Source organism: Rhea americana, unplaced genomic scaffold (genome assembly GCF_003343005.1).
Source record: "Rhea americana isolate MKP2758 unplaced genomic scaffold, rheAme1 scaffold_168, whole genome shotgun sequence".
Lineage (NCBI taxonomy): Eukaryota > Metazoa > Chordata > Aves > Rheiformes > Rheidae > Rhea > Rhea americana.
Genome location: NW_028185794.1, coordinates 1,086,992 through 1,110,614, shown reverse-complemented (window position 1 = coordinate 1,110,614; position 23,623 = coordinate 1,086,992). Strand labels below are relative to the sequence as shown.

The following is a 23,623-nucleotide window of genomic DNA, read 5'->3' as shown; positions in this document are numbered from 1 at the left end:
TGGGGAGGTTGTAATTTTCTCTTGCATGGAGTTTGCTTGAAAGAAGAGCTACTCTTTCAAGGGTTTTATTTTTACTAAAAACGAAAACAAAACAAAAAAAGCTTAACCTGTAGACATGGATTTAAAATGTTTTAAATGAAGKTTTTTTTGTGTTCATGTGCTTTATAAGTTAACTTTCCTTAACCAAGGCTATTCTTTAAGCTGAAAAAGAGTTTCTCCCAGACTGCTGTCTGGAATGACTCTTCTGTTTAGGTTTTCTGGGAGCATTAATCTGCATACTTTTCTTTCAGGTATGTTGTTCAGGGGGTGGAGGGGACCAAGTATTCAAACAACGTGAACAATTTTCCTTAGGTGAACAATCATTACAGGTTTAGATTCCGGGTGTTATTAGTGAGACTCCTGTCAGCTCCCATTTAATTTTCTTAGTGTGTAAATGTCAAAATTCTTGCTTGTGATTTGCTTTTTACATCTTGCTATGACCTTTCCTAGTAGCTCTTAAGCTGTCTTAAGGTCTGGAAATTTGAAGTGTCTAATAAAATATTGCAGGGCAAATGAGAAAAGTGACTATTACAGTTAAATTGCCCAAATGTTTCCATTGTAAAAAGTTATTTTTGGCTGCACTGTCGGAGTTCTAACGTTTTTAGATGAGACTGAGCATATACTTTCAGATAAGGAACAGTCTTTTTTTTTTTCCTTTTTKTTCYCCCCCCCCCCACCCTTCCCCTCCCCCCTTTCCTCCTTCACCTCTGCGTTTGTTCTTAGTAGAGGCCGTACTGGACTGCTTTATGGTAAGATACGGGATTGGCAGGTTAGTGGGTCTCGATTTTAATATTATAAATTACAGAGACTTCTGAAGCAAGAGAGAAACTTGCCATTTGGAGTGGGAGCAATCCTTAATCCTAAGTATGTTTTGTTTGATCTGAGGGAAAATTAGATTTGTTATGACTCTTACAGTATGTGAAAATTGAACTGTGACATATAATTAAAAAAGCTTCTTTTTTTTTTTTTTCCCACTGTGGGCTATATGGGGCATTTTCCAGAGACGTTTCTTTAGGATTTCACTGGATATAATCTTGATGTTTATTAAAGTTAAAACCCTCATTTCAGATTTAGTGAGCATTGTGTGGTACTTGTGAAAGYGTGTGTATTTAATGCTTTAGAGAGCCATAGCTCTGAAATGCTAGAATAGTATTTAGCTTGCTGCTGCTGSTGAATTTGAAGACAAGAAAACCAGTCTCACTGCAACTGCCTTTGGACAGCGAGTACACAATAATACTTTGCCTGCAAAAAATGCAAAGATTTCTTGTTTCTAAGCTCTGTAAAGCACAGAAAGTGGTGTGGGCTGCTTCGTGCAGGGAATTCTGTTAGAAAAATTCGAGTGGCAAAGTCAAATGTGAAAGCCGAGTAAAGTTAGCTCTCCAGCTCACCCTTTGTTGTGTCCCTGGGCATCAGGGTAGTCTGTAATTACATAATTTTATCCTGTGCTTCCTGCAGGACTTGTGAGTCATTCGGCGCGAGGGGTGAACGGTCCTCGGGAGAGAAGGCAGGGAGCTCTCGTGCCCGCCTTCCTGCGCCCTTGGGTTCCGGCGCCGACGGTGGTGCTGCTGGGTCGTAGACCTCTTGGATACTTGGCGCTGCTGCGCAGGCTCTTCGGAAGCCGTAACCACGTTACAGACGTAACTGCCTTGTGCAAGAGGTGGATTGGGTGTTTTAGCCGTGGGAGAAGGGAGGTGGAAGGAAACAGAAGCTAAAAACTAACAAACAGTCCTCTGCTTGAGTCGGTGGTTAGGAAGTAGTAGAASCCTTACGTGAATGTGAAGACTGAGACCGAAAACCCCATGGTGACCTGGAGAATGTGGGTCAGCTCAGACCAGAGCTCCAGACTTTTCCTTCTGCGATCGCTGTGTGTTTTTGCTGGCATCGCTGAGGATTGTTACTTTGTTTTGCATCTTCCAGCACTCGGCAGCTYGGAGAATCGGGACTTAAACTTTTTTGTGCCCAGGTACCTAAAAATAAACAAAACTCTGGTCGTCTGTTGGGAGTCATAGCCTATCGTGGAGGCAAGTAGGGAAGTAAATTTTCTTTGCTGGCGTTTGCTTACTGATAAGACTGTTTTTTATTCCTGCAGCTCCTTTCCTCGTTCTCTACGTGCCTTCTAATTTCTCAAGCAAATAAGGCGTGGGTCCTTCTCGTGTCTTGCTCAATGCGTAACTGAATTACTCTCTACCTTTTGTGCACGCTGAAATGTGCAGTAGTGTTAAGTTGCAAATACATGAATTTAGTGTTGACTTGTGCAACTGTATGTTATTTTGAGACAAACAGTTAACTTGCATTCTCTTTGTTACAGTTTTTCTAGTTGTTACAAAGCATGTGGAATAGGTCAGTGCTGTAGGTGAAGCTTGCATTTGAGTTAGCCGCGTCGTATTTGCTCTAAGAAACGCTGAGGAAACGCTTAGGTCTTTTATTATTATTATTATTATTTCATTTTATTTTTGTCCTGAAGCAGTTAATTCTGAAATACATGTTGGTGTGAGCAAACAATATGAGCCAGTCGCTGTGGTCGGTAGGGTGTGGTTCGAAAAGGTCTTGTTTCTGATTCTGTTTGCRAGGCTGAGCTGGAAAGGGCTAATTATAGAGACAAACTGGGGAAGGAAGAGAACAGGGTCATTTAGAGCATCCAGCACAGTTTCCTTTAAATTAGTAGTTGGGCGGAATAGATTTAAAAAAAAAAAAAAAAGACACACAATAAGGCACAACCGAGTGAGCTTTCAAATGCTCTGGCTTAGACCAGTGTCAGAGGTTGTAGCAGATGACGTTTTGCAATTTCAGTTTGGCTTTTAAGTAAAGGTGATGTTGAATTAGTAGTTTTATTTTCAGATTTGCCAAGTTTGAATGTAAAAGGCTGAAAAGATATTAGAGCTGCTTTTCTTTAATAAATTTTTGAGTAGCAGTAGATTGCGAGAGGAGACGGTCATTGGATGAACCAAAGTAGTTCCTTGTCCCCAGCTGTTGAATAAAATGGACTTCTAAAATCTCTTACGCATTTTAATTAAAAAAGACCATTTTGAATGGCACATTTCTTGTAAATGTAAAGTGGAACCATTTTGGATATGTTTTATCCCTAGTTTGAGAGCAAAGTGGGCTTAACATTTTTTCTGGAGGTTGTTTCAGGGGCTTAAAAGCTGTATTCTGGATTTATGTATGAATTGATTCGGATTAGAGGAAACAGTGTTTTAAAGAGGTGATGCAGAAGCGGTATGTGCTTTTGGCTCATAGTTCAGTACAGGTGTGGAGAGTAAGAACCTCTTATGCTGCCTGGAATTCGTACAAGTCAGTAAAAAAGCTTTTACTGTGCTCCTACCAGATGATCCTTGAGTTCTTTAAGACATTCTTGTCTCAGTTTTTCTCCTTATTGGAAAGAGGACTGATTGGCAGACCCTCCCCTTTCCTGCAGTGTACTTYTGCCCCCTCTTTAATTTTTCCTGGAATTACTGTCTTGCAGCATACAATTGCTCAGAATTGTTGTGCCAAAGTGAATATGGTAGAGCAAGGAGAAAAAGAGAGGAGAAAAATCCAAAGTTATGTTCATGCTTTTTAATCCAGATTGGCAGGTTCCTTTTGCCGGTACTATGACTCATCCCAAGCTTCCTTGCTTGAGGCAACTCTTGGCAATGCTTCAAAGCAGAAACCCATGGCKCTTTCAAACCATCACTGAACCAGGACTTTCCTTGAGTGAAGACTTTTTTTTGTTTTTTTTTTTTCCTTTCTTTTTTTTTTTTCCTTGTGCTGGACACTGCAGGATGCGACCATATTTCTGAGAAATTTGTAATACGCTTTGGTAATTCACCTTTAGTATGAGAAGATTTCTTGTAACTACTTTGAGCAAGACATGCGTGGTTAGAGGGTCTTACCCATCTGGGGATAGGTTAGAAAAGCCCTCCAAGGTCGGTGATATAATCAGATACCAGAACAGTCTTTTCACTCTTTAGTTGCTTCCTTTTGCAGAGCTTGTATTTAGGGTTTTAGCCTGGCTTTCAGGTTTAATATTTCATTTAGGAAATTCCTGGGTTAGGAAGGGATTTTTTCCCTCCACCCCAAGGGAGTAGGCAGAGGTGTGCTTTGCTCAGAGCTATGGTGGTGGTAGAGGTTCCTGCCTGCCCCTCCTTCATTCTCCTGGTAAAACTAAAAATATAAATGCTCCTGGCTCATTTTAGTTAAAACTAGTTAGCTTTGCACATGTGAAACAGTAAATTTTTAATAAGCTTACTCATTCTGAGCAAGAAGGCTTAGCGGTGTGAGCAGTTCCACCAGGAGCGATTTAGGGTGGTGCTGCTGAGAAGGAAAGATCCATCTGGATCTCGGAGAGGCTTAAGTGATACATAGCAAAACTCTCACTAGAAGGTTTGTGTCAGAAATTGGAACAGTCTTGTGGAAAGCATGGGATTTCTGTGGAATATACCCCCCAATGACTTCATGCAAATACCTCGTCTTTCSGAGCTCTACTCTTGTTTTTCGGTGATATTTTTCAGCTGAAATGTTCTGTAGGCTTATAATATGGGAAGTTTTACAATAATAAAACTTTTATAATAGTATACCTATAAATATATAACTATAGTTGCATTGTAAAATTCCGCTATATTACAAATTATTGGTTATATATAAAGGTATATATGTATAAAGCAGATTTACAATATTATATAATATTAGTAAGTTTACTTTATTTGTTGTAATGCCTAGTTACAGCCCAAGATCTTTTACTGAATGTGAAGAAGGTACTCGGTCCAAAGAACTTAATCATTTGAGACAGATCTTGGCACACCTAATGCCTTAACTATGGGGTTTCTTTTTGTAGGTGTCAAGCAAGGGAGAGAGAAGCTCGAGAGAATAGGAAAATGGTGTATAAATATTCAGAGGCTGCTTCTCTCAAGTGTGTGAGGGGAGGAGTCTTGGAAAAGTCATGAAAGAGGTTGTTCTTTGCTTCTTAGTGAGTAGAAAATGAATATTGGCATCCTGAGCTGGTGGAGGAGTCAACCTTTTGATACTGATCTTAAGTTACACATGAAGAGCCTTAAAAGTGCAAATAAAAAAATGCATATTTAATTCAGTAAAGATGGATTGGGATAGCAAGAGAGTCCTTTAAAGACCTGATTTTTGCAGCCACATTCTGGCAGGTTACGACATAGTAACGTTGCCTTTCCCATCATCACAGAGAGCAGTAACTGAGCTAYGTGCCTGGGAAAGGAGTTTTGGATGTGTGGATGCATGCGAAAAAGCTTTATCTTTACCATCTTTATGTATTAAGGGAAAAGGAAAAACCAAATAGGTCTGCTTTTAAATCCTGGCCCTATGAACTTGTACATTAACTCTAAAACTTGGTCTATATTATTTATACTTAGCAGCGAGACTCTTTTTCTTCTGCCTCTGTTTAGTACCTTCGATTTTTATTTTGAAAATAGCATTTTAAATAGCAGTGCCTTCGTTCCTCTTTCTCTGCCACATTGCGTACACGTTTCTTTCCTTCACCCGCTTCTTGATTGTTTCCCGTGCGTGACAAAGTCCACAGCATAAAGCTTTTTTGTGTGGATGTGTTTCCTTATTACTTGCTTATTCCGCCTCTGATACTGTGTGATCCTGGGGTTTTGGAGGGTTGCTGTAGCCCAAGTTCGTTAAACAGTTTTTAATATTGATAGATGGTGTTTAGGTGGATTCATTCTCTCCTCTTTTTGTTGTGGAAGACTATTAAGACTCATGAATGTTCCTACTTTTTTGCTGTCATCAAAACTTCAAATTGCTCTTCAGGATTGTGTCCTACAGAGTAGCACGTAGGCTGGCAGCAAGGGCACTGTCTGTTTTCCACGTGGCTCTGGTCTGTCAGGATGACTGTTGGTAAGTGTTTGAAGAAGTGAAACTTGGCAGCATTGCCAAATTCTTAACTGAATAGTTTTTCCACTATAATAAGTAGTTAAATACCGTTTAAATTGGGTGGTATTTGAAAATCCGTGGTGGAAGTAGCGCGTGCTTTCCTGGAAGCCGCGTTAAGCGAGAATGAGAAAAACTGTATTTTTGCGGCTCAACTTGTGGTGCTTGGGCTGCTCCGTTCRCCGTTCAGGTTTGGAATTAAACATTTAGGCGAGAGCATTCGATTGCAGGGTGTTGTGATCTGTCGAGCGTGCAGCGTGTCTGAAAAGCCAGCTCGTCCTGGCTCTCTTCCGAATTGAGGCTCCTGAAACTCCCCTTCAGGTGGTTGTAGTTGAAGGCTGCACCCAAACGTGCGAAGCAGCTGCCTGTCGATAGGTGTGCTGAATMAGAGAATTGTAACCGTTGCGATAGACCGAGGGGAATGATGAAAAACAGATGGAAAAATTGGAGTCTGACTTGATCAGCTTTCCGATCATGCTCAGTGCTGCGATGTATGGACTTTTTTCTTCTGCAATAGGCTTCAGCAGAGTCAAAAATGCTATGACCGGCTTTAATTTTCTCTGTTTCCTATGCTTCTCAGTTAACCCATTTTTTCAGGAAACTAGTGACTTCCTGTAGACTATTTGTAGTTGCTGTTGGCCGAGAAAAGCGAGGTGATGTCTCTGTAATGAAATCCGATGAAGTGTTTGGGAAGATTAGCTTTTTCCTTTTCTAGGATTAGGGCGATATAATTGGGTGTGATAGTGTTTTAAGAGCAATGTCACGTGTGATTTCTCTGCTAATTCTCCTTGTTGTAATGGCATTGCTTTGCTGTTGTTGACAGCAAAGCTGCCTGGGACCAGTAGAAGTGCACAGCTCTCCATACCCTCTGGCTGCCCAACTTCCTTTCCCTACCAGTACAGCTTGCTTCTGGATTGTGAAGAGGAGCCAAAACTAAGCGTTTCTGTTYGGTTGATTTATTGGATTTATTTAATTAGTTTGGCAGTACTGTTTTTCTCCTTTAAGAAAACAGAAAGCAAATGAGATCTATTGCAAATCCTTCTTTATTTAGGGATCTAACTGCAGAGCCACTGAGACTACAATGTTTTTCTCTCGATGGCTGTAGAGATCCTTTTTTGGCAGCCTTTGAGAGGAAGTTTGGGTGGGAGCATCTTGTTGGAGACACGGAAATCACTGGGGACTGAGTCTGTTCCTTAGTGGTCCATCTGCGTCCTATGCCTTCGTGTCCTTCTCTTGTTCTTCGGCGGCGTTGTTCAGGTGAAAATTCACAGTARCGTTACTTGCGTTTATCTTATTTACTAGCGTTCTTGCAATACACGAYGCTGTTGTCTGCTCCTTCGGACGTGAAATCTAATCTCTGCTCGAATTAGCCCTTTGTAACAAGGCTTTTGTGTTGGCTCTTGCTTGATAAGTGAGTGAACAAATATTACGACGTTACCACCAAGGTCGTTATCCATCTTCAGGATACAGTGCTTGAGCTAGAAGGTAGGTTATTCACGCCTAGAAAGGGAGCTGGTCTGTGCTCCTGCGTTACCGCATCGCTGCGACTTAGCGTTCCTGCCCCGGGAAGCAGTCTCGGAGCCTGAACCGGCCCCACGGCGAATTGCAGCCCCTTCCCTATCGCAGAAACGAAACGGTGGGTCCCCCCCGCCCCCCCGCCTTTCCACGTGTGCAGTAATTCTGGKGCTGCCCAGCGATGCCAAGCCGGCGGCATACGTGCGGAAAGCGCATAATGAGCCCAGTGTTCGTGGGCAGCTCTGCATCAGCTCGGGGCTCGSAGCAGCACTTCTGAAATATGTGCAGCCCGTTCCTTCGGCGCCTACGCGGGCCGGCGAGGGCGAGGAGGACCGGGGGCCGGGAGCGGCCGGTTGCCACCGCTAATAAAACGACTCATCCATCCTGCAGCCTGTCCGCGAGCCGAGCTATCCCAGAGGTTGCGTGTCTCCGCCGTGGAGCGTAACGAGTGAGTAGAGCTCAGACCCCGAGCTAGAGACGGTATCGCGTCCCAGCAGTCGCGCGAGGAAGGTGGCCGGTGTCGCCTCCTGGGCGTTGCGTGGTTAATGGCAGTTACTTATTTACTTCTGCTTCAGGCTTGCAAAGTGTAGGCAAAAAGCGGGGCGGGGGGGGGGGATGAAAATCTTGTCAAATGAGATACTTCTAAAGCATCTTGATGATTTTCCAGACAGCTGGCTGTTGTCATGTGGATTTCCCCCTCCTCCCCCCGCAACCCCCAGGATGGGGAAAAGGTGGAGAGCAAATTGCTTCCAGAGATGATCTYATAGCTGATGAGCGAGACGCCAGCTGAGGCAGCACTATCGTAGAGATGGCAGGCGTCACGGACAGATGATGCTTCTTCCTGTTCTTGCACAAAGCTCTCATAGAAGCTTTATGGTACTGGATAATCCTTTTCCAAAATAACGCCGGGGCACCCCGTGGAAGGCTACCCCTTGCCGACACTTAGAGCATGCAGTTCAACCAGTGAAATGGCTACCTTCAAGATGAATCTTAAAAAAAACAAACTAAAACAAAAAGCCCTTAGCCTTCCCCCTTATGTTAAGGGAGATGGAGTAAACTCTTCTCGCTTCATCCTGTTTTGGTGGCAACTCATTAGTGAACTTTCTCCTTTTTTGTGTTTCTCCTATTTTGTATAAGAATGTCTTAGTGCCACTATTTGATGGCTTTAATATTCATCTWAATTAATCATTCTTTGTGTTGGTGTACCGTGGTGGTTCAGTGTGTTTTGAATGTGGTACACATCTAWGGTGTCTTCCGCAATTTTGGAGGCATAAGGGAATACTGGAAGTTACAAAGTGGCTTTGGAAAYAGCTTTCCACAGGAAGCAGCGTCCCAGTAGTCTTTGAGGGCTAAGGATTTCCCAGAAAACTTAATGAAACTGTTCTTGAGCACTTTAATTACTTGAGTAATTAAACTTTTGACCGTTGCTGCTATTATTAGACCTCCTGAACTGGAGAAGATTGCTTGTAAGGGCACACTCTTTCTCTGTTYTTTTCCTGGATAGATAAGGACAAGTGATGTAGCAGGCTCTGTAGTTTGGCAAAATCAATAAGCATACTGAAAAAACCATCCATCTATATATCCATCTATATATCTATCTATCTGTAYATTCAAAATACTAGTTTTGAAAGTTTGTGTGTAAAGGCCTTTGCTAGGTTTTGCTCCTATTTGCGGCCCTGCAGACACTTGCCTGCAGGACTAAAACTGTCCCAGCATGTTCTGATTCTCCTTGGTCTAGTAGTTTTCTGCCTGCGTTGTCCATCTCAAAATTGAGTAAATGAATAAAGCAGGGTATATTAAAGTTGGAAGGTGGCCCTATCTACTTAGGGAGATGAAAGATGAGCTGATGCATGCTTTCTTTGGGAAATTTCCCTGAATCTATATATCRGTTGCCTTCCAGGCGCAGTGAGAAGCTGCTCATGCATTTCTCTGTGTGCCTGATCCTGTGTCAGAGTACCTATGTCCCRTTGCAGAAGTTTTCAGCCAGTTATTTGTATTGGTAGCACAGGAACTGTAAAAAAAAACTTGATGTCTCTTTAAAGCTCAAAYTGGGAATCCCTAGAAATCTTTCTAGCTTCTTGTTTTCTAATTTATTGAATCCCCGGTGAGCCCACCTAGAGTTTTATTTTCCCCATTTCCAGCCATGCAATCAAAGCGATGGTCAGATGATCGTGGCAGGCGTGAGGGTAACAGGAGATGTTACCTGCTCTGCAGGAATGTGCTGTCCCCATAGCTAAGTCAGCTTGCTCCAGTGCCTCTAAAGTACTTGAGTGGAAAAAACAGCTTATTTARCTCTTCCTGCCGGAGACTGATGCTCCTCTTTGATGCCCAAAACAAACCAAGAAACAAGCAAAATGTGGCAAACCAGTAAGGGTCAAACTGAAGTGAAATGTCATCCATTACTTGCTCACATGGAGAGCTGTGACTAGGACCTGCTGGAATCCAGATTAGTGAACAGGACAGTATTTTTTTTTTTTTAATGTTTTTCATGTCTGTTTGTTAAAGAAGCCTTTTTGATTTATGTTCGTGCATCTTTTGCATGTATGTTTTGAGATGAAAACCAGCATGGCTAAATGATGAGGTTCAGGTTGACTCGAGCCAAACAGATGTACTTCAGAAAAAGGAACTTCAGTCTTGAATTTACTTAGCTCATTTCCTAGAGTCATTACATTATCTTGATGATGGATGTGCTTTAGTTGTGTGATCCTACACTAAATACATTTTTAAACATTTTTTCACGCTCCCTTCTGTTGATCTCATCACATAGCAAAGTTAATAGATTTAAGCCAGTCGGTTTCCCTTCCCTACCATTTGTTCCCTAAGACATTTTTGAGGAGTAAGTATAACACTTYTATATTGTATTTTACCATATGATACCAATATGTACTCAGCGTTTCAGGTAACAGAGGTAGACATGTGAATTGCTCTCAGAGAAGCTCTCAGCGAGATGACTTATTTTTTTCTTAATGGTGCCATCGCCTGCTGCCTTTTTGAGAAGCCAGGAAGGATGATGATATCTTTCCTTGCTCCACCGAGGACAAGGAGATCATGCAGTCWTTTGAAAGTGTTTAGCAGACTTCTTTAAAAACGATCTAACAAGTAACATTTCCTTGAAGAATAACTTCTTAATTATCATTAYTGTAATGTGAATTATTGAGAAAGGAGGAATTCATGCAATATTTCAGTAGCTGTAAAACCTGGAGGATCAGGACTATAGCAAGGACAGGGCAAAGCAGGATTTTCCTTAGTTCTGCTAAGGGAAGTCACCACGACGGGGCATAGGTGCCAGCTTTCCTTCAGCTCCTGTTGCTCCTTAGCAAGTGAACTGAGCTGGGGGGTATAGCGGCAGCTGGAAGAAGTGGAGRTGGGCAAAGAGGGGATAGGAATGGAAAAGAGCTTTACTGCAGATTACCTGGGAAAAAACGTTTGAGGCTGCACACTGTGTTTCTTTAAAAGTCTTCAGGAATGGCTCTTCTAAATCGGCACAGTTCCGTGCAAATGTAAATTATAAAAATTGAATCACGTACTCGGAGAACGCGTAGTCTCATTTGGGAAGGATGTGATTTCATTTCCTATCTAACAAATTTTGATTGCTACCTGAAGCGTCAATTTACTCAGTTGCAATTATAACCTACAGCCAGTGCTTCAGTAGTGTTCTGAATTGGGTAAAGTCCCACGAGTAAGGTATGGAAGCAGACAGATTTCTCTCGGTATCCGGGTGGTACCACATGCTTTGACACTTTCTGCAGTTCAGTTTTAAGCAAGTGTATTAGCTTGTTTTGGATACTTTGTGTTAGAGGTGAGCAGCTTTCCCTTACACGAAATATATGACTGAAGTTTGGAGGTGAAAATTCAGTTTGATTGTCTGGTAGCTTAGGCTGGGAAATTCCTCTACTTTGCACACACATCCTTGGTTTTTCTTCAAGTTTGACTTTGTAAGTGGATCATGATATAATTCAGCCTAAAATGTCAGTATATTTTTTTGTTTGGTTGATTTTGTTTAGAGAAGTTGATATTTGCTCAGTTGAATTCTGATTTAACAAGATAATATAGCCAGAACACTTATTTTTCCAGTAGTGAGTTATTACTACTTTTTATAGAAATGAATGTCCTTCAGTATAAATGCTCAATTTGACAGTCTTGGAGAAGAAATCTGAGCAAAATATTTCTGGAAATGTTATGAAAATGACTGCTAATAATTTGTGTTAAGAAATGAATTGAAAATTGACCAACTAAAAGTATTTTATCACTGCAAGCAACTTTATTCCATCAAACCCCCTGCTGTACTAGACCATTGAAGCTGAAATCTCTGACCAGTTCAGGGCTGTAAATCTAAGTGCAGCCTCTTCCTTTTCTGTTTCTTACAGGCTTGCCATATAGTCCTTTTAATGTTAAAAATATTGTGCATAGCTTTACTGCCCACGATGAAGTGAATTAGACCCCATCGTCTTATGAGAGGTTTAGAGAAAGGGCTTTGATTTTTTTTATCCTTACAGCGTGAGTTGAAATAGCAACTCACTGGGTGTTCTGTGCAACGGATACAGTTTTTTTTAAAATTGTAAATGAAAAGCAAGATGCTTTGATATTATGGAAAAATGCCTGTTCTCTAGAAAATTCAGATCAGCTGTTCTTTCAAAGCAGGCACTCAGACTGCCCTTTCATAAGGAACAATTGTGAAGTACTTCTGTCATTTTTGTCATCCTTGTCTTTTGGCAGGAGAATCTAATTAGATTTTCTCTTTAAAGGGATATTAATCTTGGAGATGAAGGCCACCGAGAAAATGGTTTAGCAGGAAGTAACCTGTTCCTGTTCCTTTGGCTTTGCTTGCAGAGTAGATGTCGCAGCAGGTCAGCGCTCAACAGAAATTGGGTAGGACATTGCAGAGACCTTCAGGAAAGGGCATGAGCTGGTTAGTGAGTGAATTGGCAAATGCCTTTAGTGGTTGCAATCTGGAGGACTGAGATGCGAGAGGCCCTTTACCCAGGATGGCAGAGACAGTGGAAACAAAAGCAAGTAGTTAATTTTTCCCATCAGCAAGGTGAGAGCTAGGAAAAGCTTGGGGGTGGCTGGGGGGGAAGTCCCAGGCAGCAGGTTATGAAGTAGAAGACTGAATGAGCCATACAACTTGCACTAATTTCTGGAGAAGTCTAATGAAGTTGTCACTGGGTATTCAAAGATTTTGGGAAAAGATCCCAAACTCGTTTTGGTTTGGTCTGGGCTCTTAATAAAGGATGGAATAGGAAGGAGACAAATTTGAAGCAGGTATGGTGGAAACTATGRAAAAAATGAAGTCTTCAAAGCATATGCCTCTGTCCAGAGGAAGAGAGATGCTCCAATGTGCAATATGAGCTAGGAAGACCTGTTTCTCAAGGAACAGTTGGCAAAGTAGCATGAGAAACAAGTGTGTTATAGAAGCTGAAAGAAGAGAGAAGAGTGTGTCAGAATACGGGAAAGTATAGCTAGCGGTGCCGGCAGGATCTGAGACTGAATCAGCATCACATTTCACTTTTTTTTTACCCCTAAAAAAACCGAACCAAAACAAAAAACCTGTTGGGTAGTTTATGCTGGGTTTAGTCAAATTGAAGATGCCTGTTTCGCTGTAGTACAGCAAGTGCAGACTTGATTAGAAAGGATCAAGGAAAGTGGAGAATCAATAAGACTTGAATCAGAGTCTGTTTCTCCTTGCATCAATTAGAATGACGGGGGATACAACAAATATTTTTTCCAGTGTGTGTCAAACTCCAAATGTCCTTAAAAAAAAAAAAAAAAGTCCTTAAAAAGGAGGTGAAACTTAAGATTACTTTCTGCCTGCAACTGAGATCCAGATAATAAATTGGTTAAAATGCACTTTCAGTAGAAATTGACTTTTGGGTTGAGTCCAAGCATAGAAAACTTCCTTGGTTTTGTTAGGGAAAGTCGGGGCTGTTTTCTCCTGAGTCAGAAATTCCAAGGCTTTCTGCTAACCTCAGGCTCGTGCAGCTTCCGTGCTTTCTGGGGCCTTCAGAAACGGGAAGAACAGTGCAGATCGCTTTTCTGAGAAGTCAGCTGAATCTCGGATTTCTGATCTGAACCTTGGTCCGTAATTCCTGCGCGTACGCTGTAGGTGGGTATGGCGTATCGGAGACGGCATGTTTTACAGAAGAGTGTGTGTGGGGGGAACTGCTTATCACTTACGACCCAGCACGATTGCTGTGAACGCGATGGAGGGGAACTTTGCATATCGTGTCTCGTACAGTCTCAGAAAAGAGCTCCGGTGTGCGAATGGCAGTGACGGTGAAGAAGTAGCTAGCTCCRTTTCAGTTCTCGCAGCACTGTGGAAGTTGACTGGTGCTAACTTTGTATTCTTCTTGCTCGTTCCGTTTGCAACGCGTTCACGGTAGTAGAAGGCGGGTTCCTCATTTACTCTTGGATGTCACTGTCGCTTTTTCATGATGTGCTGAACCAAGATACGTCCTGGAAAGCTCTGCATGCAGTCACTCACCGTGCTTTATAATCTCCTTACTGAGCGCGTTCTCCGAATTTGCAGGAAGAGCAGCAGCACACCTGCACGTTCTCCCACTGGGTGCCGCGAATATCGGGGCCGGTGCTGACCCTTGGCGCGTCTGATCGGAGCGGAGAGGCGGCAGGTGCCGCGGGCCTGAGCCGTCGGCRCCGGAGCGCGGCAGGGCAGAGCAGCCCGCCGGCGGCCCGGACGCCTCGCTGGACGCCGGCGCCTCGGGCTGCTGCCTGTTGGGGCCGGCGCTGCTGTCCTAATGTTTCTAATTCTGCCAGTGAAATGGAGTGCAAGTAATTGAAAAAACCAATAGGTTAAATCTTCCGATGCTTTTTTTCGTTGCTGTGTCTGTCTCTCTTGTTTCGTAATGAACTTGCTTTGCCGCTAGCAAGAAAATTGAACTAATTGGGTTTCCTTGTCTTTTAAAATACTTATTATTGGATTTGCCTGACCTCTTTCTCTGATGCAGAGTTCTGCTGTATTTATGCCGCCCAAATAATCTGTGTGCATGTAATTTGAGAGCGTTTGGTTAAAATGGTTTACSTAGATTCTCAGCCCCCCTCACCCCCCAACCTAACGTCTGCTTAAAACAGAGCAATTCTTTCGGAATTAGTTGGTTTAGATGGGTGGATGATCCCTCTGAAATTCATCTCTGAACGTGGAAAAGATATATAACGTGCATGCAGAAGGCTGAAAATACTGCAGCCGAAGGTTCTGCATGTTGCTTAACGTGAATCCAAATTTGAATAACTTAGTAGAGAAGAATAAATAAGTAAATAGCYTAACCTTTTATGTAGGCAAAATGTCAGACATTTTGCATTGAAATCTGATGACTCTGGAAACAGAATTTTGATCCGATGTTTCCAAAGTGGCAGCCTTTGGCTTCTGTTTCATGACCAGTAGCCCCTTCACATAAAGCAGGTTCTTACGGCAGGGAAAATGCTTTGTAGCTTAACCGATGACCATTAAGATCTGCGTAACTGGATATTATGGAATATCTGTAGTTTCTTTGAGTTGCCTTTATAAATATCAGGTAAAAAGGAAACCGCTTGTGTTATATGAGCCAGTCTGATCCCTACTCGGTTATCATCAGCCTTGCATTTCAGTGCCTTCAAATAACGTGTGGTTGACCTTGATTGCGTTCTGTCCCCTTTCAAGGGCAGAGATGGCAGGTTAGTGTCTTGTTTTGGCTGGCTCCCTTAAATACAGGTACAGAATTTGTTCCTTATTGTAAATTTTTTAAATGCGGATTTTTTAATGATTACTGATGGCATCTTTTTAGACTAGCAACAAAAGCATCTAAAAGATACTGTTATTGCTTATGTCCTTTACAAAGGAAGGGAGATATTTAAAACCCAAGCGCACGACAGCCTTTTGCGAGATGTATTTCATCTTCTGTGCCAAGATCATTTTCCGCACTGATGCAGAGTGTGGGCTGGGAGAGCTGCATGTTCCGTGGGGAAGAGGGGCCTCTGCTTCCCCTGGAATGGGGAAAAGAAAAAAATGGGAGGAACAGCTTGGCACGTGGGAGAAAGTAGAGGTTGCAAGGGCCTCCTGCCTGCCTGCAGAGGGAACGGAGCAGAGGGACTGAAGGAGCTAACGGCAAGGTGAAAACCGGAGAAATGCAAGAGACCGCCGCTAGGTACGACCGAAGTTTCTTTCYAGCAGTCTTCCAATTTGTCGGTGGAGACGGACTGTGTAAGGCTTTTATTAGGTACTCGCCTACAATGTGAAAATACGGACTGGCTTTCTCGGAGAATAACCCTTTAGCAACCACTAAAGTCATTGGATAATYGGAAGCATTCACTCTGAAACCTTCAAAACCAAAATGTCCTAGGGGAGATGTGTAGCAGTCTCAAAAACAATTAATATACGAGGTGGAAGAGGGATTTTTTTTTCTTTTATTGTTGCATTTGGCACCCTCTGAGCAGTTAACAGTTTTGGGATAAGTGTTATTTTCCACTGACTGCAGTAGGGGCAAATGCCGTAGCTGGAGCAGCTTCGAGCTTTTGCGTGGTGAATGCACAAGCAGATGTCTAGGAAAGCAGTTTTGCAGACCTTGCTTCAAGCAGTTTCTCCYCCACAATATTTCTACTCGAGATGTGGAGTTATCTTTGCAATTCTAATACTCCTCTGTTGCAATTTCTGTCATCTGCTTTCTTAAGCCGTCTGAGGATGCTTGACCTTTAATGCTGCAAACTGCCTAAACTGGTGGTGTTCCGTGTGCCATATGTCCATTTGTATTCTGATGGTTTTAATGTTCCCTAGAAATTCTTGTTTCCAAGCAAGGATTAATCTGTTTGGTTATTTGAAGGGGGTGGAGGTGGGTGGAAGGGTCTGTGCTCTCGTATGAGTTTTAGCGCTGCATTCTTCAAAATAAAAATCACGCCTGCTAAAGWAAAAAGGTGGAAAGTTTGCTCCCTTTGAGCCCCTCCTCCCTTGTGCCCTCTCATTTGTGAYAAATAGCCCTGCTGAAGACAGGAGTGGCGTGCAAATCCAGGACGCTCGGGGTGGAAGAGTAAAAGAAAATACTTTGTGCTAGTTTCCATTGAAAATATTCAGTTTAATTTGTGCCTGCTGAAGCATAGAAATCCTTCCCCTGCCAACCTTGTGAATGTTTCTATTTTTGTTGCTTGATCTCCAAAGAAACCAGATCTGTAACCYCTGAAAATTTCTTCTTTTCTTTCCTCTCCTGGAGAATACAGTGAAGCTCTGGCAGTTACTTTGATCAGCTTTGTTCTTGCCTTGTTGATCTAGTTTGGTGGTTTTCCAGAACCGAGAACATACTTTTGWATTTTATTCACCGGTTCACATGCCTTCGCTGCACTGATTTGTGCTGCGYGCTAGCTCGGCTAGGTAAGGAGGACGCCGGTAGCCACTTGCAGTAACGCAGTCGTGACCTGAGCCACTCTGCGATTCTGGATTTTGCTCGGAGCTTCAGACCAGAACGCGAAGTCAACGTKGCTCCCATCTCCCAGTGTCATCTTACTCCTTGCCCGTGGATGCTGCTGGTGCTGCTTCATGCTGGGTGACCTTACCGAGCCATCTGCCCGACAGCTCTGGCAGTCGGCTGTTTTCTTCCTAATCTTGCCGATATACGAGGAATTTTTGCTGCTGCTTTTTTAAAGTCGTGTAGCATTTTCTGTTATACTCTGATGCTTCAGTTTCCATTGAGCAAATAAAAAGCACGTCTTACTAACTGTACTTGGCATCTTGCTGGGGGTAACGAGCTAGTTTAATTAGACCTCTAATTATGTGAGCTCTTTATACAGGCTCAAAGCTGGCCAAGTTTATAAAGACTGAATGGTCAAGAGCGGTCTGGTAGGGATTCCCGTTTGCTGTATCTGGAAAGCATCGGGGTTTGGGGCGATTAGAAGAGCATGTTGAGMCTCCAGTGGCATGATAGGTGTTTCTGTCCATTGATAGTTATCTCAGATAACCGTCAGTGCTATGAAGGTTGTTCAGCGACACTTGGATGTGCGCTTGGGAAGGCTTTGGATGAGGAGCCYCGTTTCTGCGGTCTTCTCTCCAAGCAGACTTGAGCGTCCCCGGCGCGCTTAGATTGCTGTGCTGCGATCCGAGTCGCCTGAGCTCCTGCCTGACGGCATTGCCTGCAGCACATGTGCTTGGAGTAATGAATTTTCTCATACGTTTAGCTTGTCAGACGCATTTTTCAAAATGCACCTTGACATCCTGCTGAATTTTTGCACTGTGGGCATATGTGCGTAGAGACACAGCGGAGGTGGAAACCATCTCGGCGTTATCACCACCAGTATCCCTGTGTTTCTTGGAAGGATCACCAATTGCACAAAATACCTCAGCCTTTCTAATCCATCCAGTTCTTGCTTTCTCTGCTAAAAATGTTGATGACAGTTCCAAAGCAGCATTACTTTTTTTTTCTTAAGACTTTAGCATGAACCGCGCGTTTGATTTCATGTATGCTGGGGATGCCTAAAATAGCCATCAAAACGGTGGTGTCCCCTTGTAGGAGCTGTGTGCCTGCTTCTTCAGCTGCAGAGTTCAATATCAACTGAGAAAGAATAAAAAAAAATTATATCGGACAGTGTTTATCCCCGCTTGGATGAAGCGGACAAAAAGCCTTGCAGTCCAGAGAAGTTCACGTTGAAAGTAATAACCCTGATAACCTGGCTGATGGCAAGTGATACAGCAAACAAGCTGTCTCTTCAGTTCTGGAATATTAATTAGTCAAATATTGAACTTCAAATATTTTGCAAAAGGAAGGTGATACGCATTACTCAATACTGAGATCTCTCTCCTTACGTTTTTTGCTTCTCCGTTAGATGCTAGTGATGTTGAGGGCATACAAAGCTTGTGTTTTCAGATGTTTGCTTGTTCCACGGCAGTTTTGCCSTGATAATAACTATTTTTAGCAAAGTTGTCAAGTATAATTCAAGGGATTTTCAGTACGTACTTGTTGCAAGAAGGCTTTTGTTTTTGGTTTCATGTGTCAAAATGTGTTCAAAATACTCTTCTCTGCGTTTGAAAGACACTCTTGTGTTGTGGCACTTACGTTCAGTCTCAAAATTAAACTGTCAGGTATTGTTTTGTGGTTAGTTTAAATGTAATGTGCTGTTTGTGTGCTTCCTTGTAAATTATCATAATCTTTGGAAAGAATATTTTTTCTGAATGTGGTCTTTTTGAAAGAGAAATTAATTTTCTCATAGACTGCTTTCTCAGAGTAGTGTTTCAAGTGGGATGCACCCTACTTGCCTCTAAGGTAGCTGGATGGATTTAGCAGTACAGTCTTAGTTTTCCTTTGACAGTATGGTTTTGGATGTTTTAAATTATATTATTGTTTGCTCCCTAGACTGTCTAGGTAGCAGGTGGATTAAAGGTGGGACAAAGTGTGCATCGGTGCCCAGCTCGCCCTGTCCCGATATCCGCGTTGCGTAGCTGGCCCGACATGCGGGCTGGCAAGCAGAGGGGGGTTTCAGATCCACGTTACGAGGTTTCGTGCGGTGATACTGTGAAGAGAGGCTCTAAAGCAGTGTTGCAGGGTTTTGTGTGCRTGCTCTGCTCTACACATCAAATTCCTAGAGTAGACAGCAATGCTAAAATTGCCATGTTTTAATGGTTATGTGGAATGGGAGGAAGACTTTTCTTAGAGCAGCCTCTGTCTTGCTAAGCTTTGCCTAATGTTCCTCTGTTTAGAGCGAATTCTGTGTGGCTGAGGAGACTATCTCTTTTTTTTTTATTTTTTTTTTTAAGAAATAACTTGTGTAACTTTTTTGATGAACTAGTGGAAAATGAAAATAATCTTGTTACTTAGGACATACTTTTGTTGTTTTTCCGCTTGGAAATTCAACTTTTTTGAAGAAGAAGCAGCTCTCCACTCTGCCCCCTTGTCTCTCCAGGCTTTGTTAATACTTACGGCGCTCTTGGAGTTGGGGGAGTGAAGGGGAAGGTCAACTTTTAGTTATTGCATGAGTTGGGTAGGGTAGGATATGTGTGGGGTGTGTGTTTGTTTGTTTTATCTGAGGGTTAGTAAAGTTGGATGATCATGTTTTGTTTTGAACAGGATTAAATCACAGTAAAGCCTGCTGTGTAGTTAGAGGAAGYGTTAACGATGCTTTGAAAGACTTCTGCAGAGGCTGATTGTAGCAAATCTMTGCTAATATGGAAAAAGATGAGTAAAAAAGGCAGGCAAAATGAACTCATTTACTCTCCTATACTAAAAGAAGCAAGAGAACAAGCATTTGCCTTGTGCTTCTTAGGCAAAAGTTATGGTTGAGGCTTTGCAAAAGAAATGGATCCAAGTAGGATTCATGATAGTGTGTGAACTTCTACAATGTTTTCCGAGATACTTAGCCTCCTTTCCAAAGGAAAAGAGGCTTATGCGGTCAGTATGGGTGGGTGCTCTCTTCTGTCCTTTTGATTCCTGAACCTCTAGAAACTTTGGTTAAAACTGATTGGTCTTGGCAATGTTAAGAAACAGCCCATTTCAGGGAAGCCTAGAAGGCAAGGGAAGAGGACCCTACAACCCGAGAACACGAGAACCCTACAACACGAGAAGATCGCTGAATGTGTTGGCTCCTCCGTAACACCAGGGACTATGTGCTGCAAGGGATGCTGTGAAAACCCCAGCCTCAAGAAAATGCTCTATCGAAACTTTCCTCTTCTTCAGCATGGTGCGGTCCAGGCACAGAAAGGGAAATCTGGTTTCACCAATTCCTTTGCTCACAGCACTATGTATTTTATGTACAAGCTCTTTCAGGATTACTACTTTTCACTGTTGTTTAAGGTTTCAGAACAATTTTCTGGATTTAGAAAATACTTAAGCATCTGCTTAGTGCTGAAAAGGTGATTGGTACTATAATATTTGGAGCATGAAGGCTTTCATATACCTTTTTTGCCCTTAACTTACTATGCTTTGGCAGCTGGCTAACGAAACATTAAGCTATTTTTGRTACTAGACTCTGAGGTGGGAGGGACGTGTTAGGATGATGCATGGCGTCATCCCCTCCTTAATGTGAGCCATAACTCCAGCAATGAGCAGCTGCGTTTTTCTGACGAGGCTGCAGTTTTTGCTGCCAAGGGCTGACTTTCTTTTATTGCAGAAAACCTTACGCTCTTCTGGGGAAGCGTTTTCGTTTGCAGATTGAAAACGGGAAGGTGAAACAAGCAGAAGTGGCAAGCAGGAAGACAAGWCTCCTGCGCACTTCTCCAGTTAATTGAGAGTTGCCTTCGGTCATCAAGTAGGSTTGTGGGAACGCTTGTGAGGATGGGAAGGGTTTTAGAAGAACATGGATGGACTGTGTCACAGTCCTGTTGGTTTGTATCTTGGAAGTGAAGGGTTACAGCAGAAGAAGCTGCTTAGCGGAAATGACATTTGCAAGAGCATTTGGATAAAAGRAAAAACACATGCAACTGCTCCTGGGGTTTGCTGAAGGCCATCAGTAGCTGCGGGTCCCCGCAGCAGATGYCAGCAGCCACCGTGATGAGCACAGAAGGCATTTTTGTTTGTAGTGAAGCCCKTGGGAATTGAGCAGGTGAGACGGAGAAGATCAGCGGGGTCCTGTAAGATCACGAACTTTCCAAGATAACTTGATTCCTCTTCAGATGCTTGAGGAAAAGTTGAATTGTAGGGTCACTTAGAGAATGCGAGACAGAGTAGAAATGTCTCTGGGAGAGCTAGCTGTTTAACCTCTGATTCATTAGAAGATAWGATCGAAAATGTTCAAAAATTGGTTTTGGCTCAAGATTAGTGAGAGTTGTTTTTTATTGCTTGTTTAAATCTTGAGCAATATAAATTTCACAACGTATCCTATCAGTAGGAATGTTAGAAGTGTCCTTTTGGCGGAAGGAAGACAAGAAAGCTAAGGTTTTTATGTGTTGGTGGATCTTCAGGAGGAGGTAGGGAATGATTTTTGTGCGGTGTAATAAAATTGACATGTTGCAGTCTGTAATCCTCTGTAAAATGAGGTAAGAGAGAACAACTATAATGAAATGACGCTATCTATATCTATATAGAGATATATCTGTAGTACTGGTGCACTTGAATTTGCCTTGGCGCTGATGCTCTTATTAACTTCTGCCAGAGAAAATCGAGGCTCTTAAGGCTATCTTTGGCGAAGACTTGAACTTATCAAGAGATGGCTTGAGCCACTATTTAGAAACAATGTGGTAACACTGAATTGCCAATATTTTCTTTTTTTTTCTTTTTTTTTTTTTTTAAAATAAGGAACTGCAACACTGGTATTGCCATTTACAAAGAGGCTGGGTGGTTTGTTTTGGGGCAGACCGATGCAGCCCTTAGCAGACTCCAGTCCAAGCACAGCCGTGAAACTTATATTTGTCCCACCTGATGCATAAAGCTGGTTGAGCTTCCCGGAGAGGGAAGCCCCATTTACTGAGGATCTGGGGAATGAAATAGAGGAGAGTTCTGGAGCTGAACTCTCTTTCAAAAGACATCTTCTTATGTTATGGTGAAATTATATAATAAGTTATTTCTTGCCCATAGCATACGGGAAAATTTAAAAGGTGAGCAATAGCTTTAAAAAAAATTACTTTTTTACATGATACAATGATACAAATACATGTACGTGCAATGTATTTTTGCAAGACTCATTGCTTCTAGAAAAGTATATATATATATGTGTGTGTGTGTGTTTTTTGTTCAACTGTTCTTTCAAGTTTGTGTGGACAGAGCATGATACCCCTCATGCTTAAGTTGCTCCAAAGCAAGTAGAGCTAGTGCGCCGCGCTGCATCCTTCGATGCGCTTTGCAGCGTGGCAGTAGGCAGAYTTCTCCTAACCCCAGCGCCTGTGGGGCTAGATTAGAAGGTGAGGGATGTCTCTATTCCCATGGTCTTCGTTCTCCGAAGCTCCTGAGCTCTACAGGATAGAAGCATTTTGTCCTTAATGCCTATGTAATTCCTGAGCTCTGAAAAAGTTATTGCTTTGCTATATCTATTTTTGAGACTGGTGAAATGCTTTCGGCGCTCCTCGATCTGCACTTCTCTAATATTTGGCACTGTAACTCTGCTGTAATGCTTTACACCTTTTAATAGATTCACTAAGATTTTTACTGTGAATTCTGCTTCTCCCCCCAACCCCCAGGTTGTATATGTAAAACTTCTGGCCGCAAAAAAAATACAGAGTAAAAATAGCTACAGGCACATGCTTCATGAGATAATAGGAAGATATTACATCCATTTATGGTTTATAGAGCAAATATGTTCTGAATCTGTCCTTGCTGCTTTCACCGTACAGATGTCCTGCTGCTTCACCCACTCTGAACACGCAGAGAAAGGAGAAGGATACAAAATGAACTTCTAGTATTAGAAAAACAAACCAACTCCCCCCCCCCTCCCCGGAGAAGCAGTCTTTTCCCACCTGTGCTATGATTTCCTTTCCCAACGAAGTCATCAGTAGTGGCACGAGCTTTTCTTACAGCATTCGTTGACATTTAGCTTGCGTTGGAAAGCAAAGGTTGGTGAAGCAGAAGTTTCATGTCGGGAGTGCTGCACAGTCTCGTCCCTTCCTTCTTCCTGACTCCCCCCATTCCCCCCCCCCCTTTCCATTAAGCACCCTTGGTAACCCATCTTCCCCCACGAGCTCCTCAGTCTGCCCGAGAGCGGTCCCTCAAGCCCGTTAAGGGCTCTCTGATGGCGGCCGATAACGAACGGGGCTTGGTGCAAGGAACGGGGCTTGCGTTGCATGACCKTGCTCCAGGATGCTGGCAACCAGCTGCGTTTTAGGAACTCTTTAAACAAGCGGGAGATTGCAATCAGAACACTATTTAATAAGGCTGAGCAGTCTCATGAATTTGTTTAACAGCTTTTTGGATCCAGTTGTGCTTTAGGCCTCCGCGGTATGCTGTGTCAAGGAGTTCCTCTGCGGTATGCAGTTGTTTCCTGGTTCGCTGGCTCTTTTCCGTGCTTGGGTTAGTGCTGCGTTTGACAGTGATCTATGCTTCTGGGATATGAGTTCCAGACTGGTCTCCAGTTCGGTTTCCAGAGACCGAACTGTACGCCGTACACCTGTAAGGAACAAATCCAACAAGCGAGCAAATTGCACTCAAAAATAGGGCTCATCAGCCGCACTGCCTAATCTGGCAGCGGCGTCTGGTTACTGCGCTGAGCATGTTTCTAGGCTGAAATCACTGCAGGCGGTACTGGCGTACCTGCTGCGGTACGTGATGTTTGCAGTGCACTCTAGATTCTCTGGTGCAGC

The 23,623-nt window shown here is 42.9% G+C and overlaps 1 protein-coding gene across 5 annotated transcripts in view; it reads left to right on the top strand.

The window, feature by feature from the left end:
- The first annotated feature begins 1,725 nt into the window (after nucleotides 1-1,725).
- MYO9A (myosin IXA) overlaps nucleotides 1,726-23,623 on the top strand; it is a 181,654-nt gene continuing 159,756 nt past the window's right edge. For all 5 annotated transcript variants that reach the window (XM_085300723.1, XM_085300722.1, XM_085300724.1 and 2 more), the window contains exon 1: nucleotides 1,726-2,002. The gene's annotated coding sequence lies outside the window, so the exon portion shown is untranslated. The remainder of the gene's footprint in view (nucleotides 2,003-23,623) is intronic.